Genomic DNA, 4,240 nt, shown 5'->3' with positions numbered 1-4,240 from the left:
CAGGACGTTTCTGAATGGTTGGTAACCAATTTTGTGTATTTTGACTTTACATTTTCAGTTTGTTGATGTGTGCTGGCACATAGTTACTAACGTGTAGCTAGGTAGCTAATGCTAACTGTTACTGTCTCGTCAAGATGTATGTTTGCAAGACTAAATGCCCTGTCCAGTTGTTTTAGTCGGTACAGGTATCTAGCCTATAGGAGCTTTATGGGCTGGTGCTGGGGCTTCCTTGGTCGCAGAATCTGGGTCGTCATTCCAGCCTGCCTGGTCCTACGCATCAGTGCCGAGTTTCCTGACGCCACAGGCCAGTACGTGGGTTTCAGACTGCCCCATGATAGAACCGGGACACATAGCTGGATATGACCTACTCCTTCTCAGGCCGCTCGAACTGTGCAGTGAGGTCCTCTGGGATGGGGATGGCCAAAGCAGCTTCCGTGTATGGTCCCAGGTCAACAAGGACTTTTTCAAATATGAGGTCCACCACATTCCCTGTTTGATAAAACACAAAAGATTTTGTTTACATTTTTCACTTTTTTGTTGTTTTTTTTACAAAACAATGACTGAAAGTATGTTTCTAACTACCTCCTGACATTTTCTTTTCTGTATTTTGTTGTTGGTGGAACTGTCATAACATTATTCGTGCAATACTTAATATAATGTGTACAAAACATTTTTTGGTTGAAAAATAAAATAATATAACACTTATCGAATGTCGGCTCAGTCTTAACTGGTGTAGCTCTGCATTCTCTCTTCATGGCCTTTGGAAATTGGACCTTGAACAGTGGTTCACCTTCTTTTGTTTGGGCTTGTGGTCGGTCAGCATTTTCATTGTAGTACACGGCAGCCAGGTAGAGTCTGGAGGTTAAGTAAAGAGAAAATTGAAGATGTTAATGTTGACAGAAACCTTAGCCTACACACTCTCACAAGTTCTAAGTAACCACAGCTTCATTTACCTGTACAGCATTCCAAGACTGATAAAGTCTGATAAAGACTGTTAGGTTTATCAAAAGTAAATGCACTTCGGATGGCTACAGAGCTGTACTTCTGATGTGAGGCTGAAGAGTCTTCAAGGATAACTGTGTGCTTACAGTATGCGTCTTCAGTGGGTCAGTCTGGCATGCAACATCCCTTGTTGCAGGAAGCTGTATAGATGCGCTTGATGTGCTGGCCTGAACAGAGGAAACAGAGGTTACACCAACATCTCCTCAAATGTGTAGTTATGGCAACAGCTGCAAGCAGTGCAAAAATGATAACAACAAATGCACTCAATTGTGTGTAAACTGGGTTGTCAATAGCTTGTAAATGCTGCAAATAGCTCACTATATGTGCAAAACTCAAGAAATGTGTATTACAGACTATCCCCTTTCACATATTCCCTGTCACTGGTGCGCTTATCTAGATATTCCCCACAGGCACTGTATCTGTAAACATGATATAAATGTTAAAACGGACATCATAAGGCATGACTCTCAATACTAACTTCCACAGCACTAACAAACAAGCCCAGACACCTATGCTAATCGCTGCAAAGCCTGTTTAGACTGAATTTTACTGGCTTGACTTTGCAGACAGCTAAAACGCCTTTCAAGTGTGATAAAGTTAGCAGGTTGACTCTAATCAACGTCACACAGCGATACCAAGCAGAAGAATTGCATACAATCTGTACCCGGCTATACCCGGCTGTGTGGACGAGGCAAAACGTTAGCCACAAGAGCTGCCATGCTAACAACACACGCAGCAGGCTCTCGTGTACATACAGTAAAGCAACATAAAATGGTGAAACTTAAAGCTCCCAAGTTTGAAGTTGGGTCTTGGACAGTTGGTGCTGATCCATGCTTTATCTTCAGAATGTAGCGAATCCCGCATTGCACTGGCCCTCGTTGGGAAAGCAGTCCGACGTGAAATGGTTAGCCCACTACAACTCCTAAAGTGTCCATCAAAAATAAAATCCACTGGGTCTTAAGATCCTCGGACGTAGGGGGTAAAAAGACTTCTGTGTTGGTTTGTACAGTCAACAACCAAGCAACTAGCGTAAATCGCTCGTACCTTCGACACAGTTTTACCCGAGCCGTGATGCGAGGGAATAAACGATAGTGGCTGCAAGGCGGACTCAGAAGGCGGAACACACACCTAGCTTGGGGAGTGTCACCCACCTGGGGGGAGGTGGCATCTCCCTTCATGACGACATCAAGGGAAAATCTCCAATTGGCCTGTGTGAGCACGCATTTTCCGTCTTTTGCGCAAGCAAAAGACGGAGAGGATGGACTTTTCTCATGTTTGGGGGTTTGTAGACAGGCCGGGGACACATATTGCTGATAGAAAACCATGGAAAAGTGCATTTTGCATAATATGTCCCTTTAAAGCTGGTAAATTGCCGGCTCATGGTGATGGGGAGGAGGAGAGTTCCTCTGGTTCTGGTCCCGCTGAGGGGTGTTTTGATATCTTGGGTAACCTGAGGTTGTTGCCGAAGTTTAATAAGAAGGATCCGGAGACATTTTTCGCTTTGTTTGAGCGGGTGGCGGACACAATGAGGTGGCCGGATTCTGCTCGCACATTAATGCTGCAGTGCGCATTAACTGGGAGAGCGCAGGAGGCCTACTCGTCATTGTCTGCTGCTGACAGTCAGAGCTATTCCATCGTTAAATCTACTGTGTTGAAAGCTTATGAGCTGGTCCCTGAAACTTACTGTCAATGTTTTCGGACGTGTAGGAAGTTTGAGAAGCAGACCCACCTTGAATTTGCCCGAGATCTAACCGCGCATTTTACGCGCTGGTGTGCGGCATTGAAGGTGGAGAAGTTTGAGCAACTGTGTGATTTAATAGTCTTGGAACAGTTTAAAGATTCAGTGCCTGAGAGAATTTCCAATTATGTTGGGGACCAGAAGGTAAAAACTGCTGCTGCCGCGGCTGCGCTAGCCGATGACTTTGTCTAGACACATAGGCGTAACTTTGGGGAATCACAGGCTCGCAGTGCTGGCTTTGTGCATGGTTCAGACGCAGGTGGTGCATATTCTTCTGTCCATCCAGGTAGATCGGAGCTATGGGATCGCGGCACGTGTATTTCGGATAAGGTTTGCAATTTTTGTCATAAAAAAGGTCATTGGAAAGTGGACTGTTATGCTCTGAAGGGTAGATCTAGACAGAGTGGTCCTTCTCCACAGCCAAAGGGTGCTTGTCTAGCTGTGTCTGTGCCCACATTGTCTGCTGTGGAGGTGGCAGGTGACAACGTTGCCTGGTGAGCTTGATGCCTTCCTGCCTTTTGTGTCGGATGGTTAGGTTTCCCTGGTGGGTAGTGAGGCCAGGGTGCCAGTTACAATCCTGCGTGACACTGCTGCATTTGATTCTTTCATCCTGGCTACAGTGTTGCCCTTTTCCGAAGAGAGTGAAATGGGATGCTCTGTTCCGGTGTTGGGGATGGGCATGAAGGTTTTACAGGTTCCGCTGCATAACATCATGCTGCACTCTGACCTCTTTGAGGGGCAGGTGGCTGTGGGAGTGCGTCCGGCGCTGCCGATAGAGGGCATCACTTTGATTTTGGGGAACGGTGTGGCAGGAGGCCGTGTGTGGGCTGATGCTCCGCCGCCACCGCCTCCTGTGGTGTCTTCGGTTCCGCTGGTGAGGAAGCAACCTGATGAAAGCGAACTGACTTTTCCAGAGGTGTTTAGTGCTTGCGCTATGACACGTTCCATGACGTGTGGCAAGTTGGATTCTGTGTCGGGTGTCGAGGCTTCTGAGTTGTGTGCATTTTCGTTGTCTGATACGCCTCTCTCAGTGTCACTGGGGGATCTGAGAGCTGAGCAGCAAACCGATCCTTCTCTGAGAGGGTTGTTTGAGCAGGTGCTTCCAGTGGGGGAGGGAAAAAATTGTTCTTGGGGTTACTTTATGCACAACTCGTTGCTGGTTAGGAAGTGGGTGCCTCATGGTGACAGTTTCATCGGGGATCCCATCTTCCAATTTGTGTTGCCATCTAAATATCGTGACTCTGCGTTGAAGCTGGCTCATGATGAATCTGGGCACTAGGGTGTCAGGAAAACGTACAATCGGGTCCTCCATTCTTTTGCCACGTGTGAAAAAGGATGTTGCTGTGTATGTTAAAACGTGTCACACCTGTCAGCTTACTGGCAAACCGAACCAGAGTATAGCCCCTGCTCCGGTGTTTCCTATTCCACCAGTAGGACTGCCATTTGAGCATTTGATAATTGATTGTGTGGGTCCGCTACCCCGGTCCAGGTCTGGTGCGG

Source organism: Seriola dumerili, unplaced genomic scaffold (genome assembly GCF_002260705.1).
Source record: "Seriola dumerili isolate Sdu_G_001 unplaced genomic scaffold, Sdu_1.0 BDQW01000025.1, whole genome shotgun sequence".
Taxonomy (NCBI): domain Eukaryota; kingdom Metazoa; phylum Chordata; class Actinopteri; order Carangiformes; family Carangidae; genus Seriola; species Seriola dumerili.
This window is presented reverse-complemented; position numbering follows the sequence as displayed.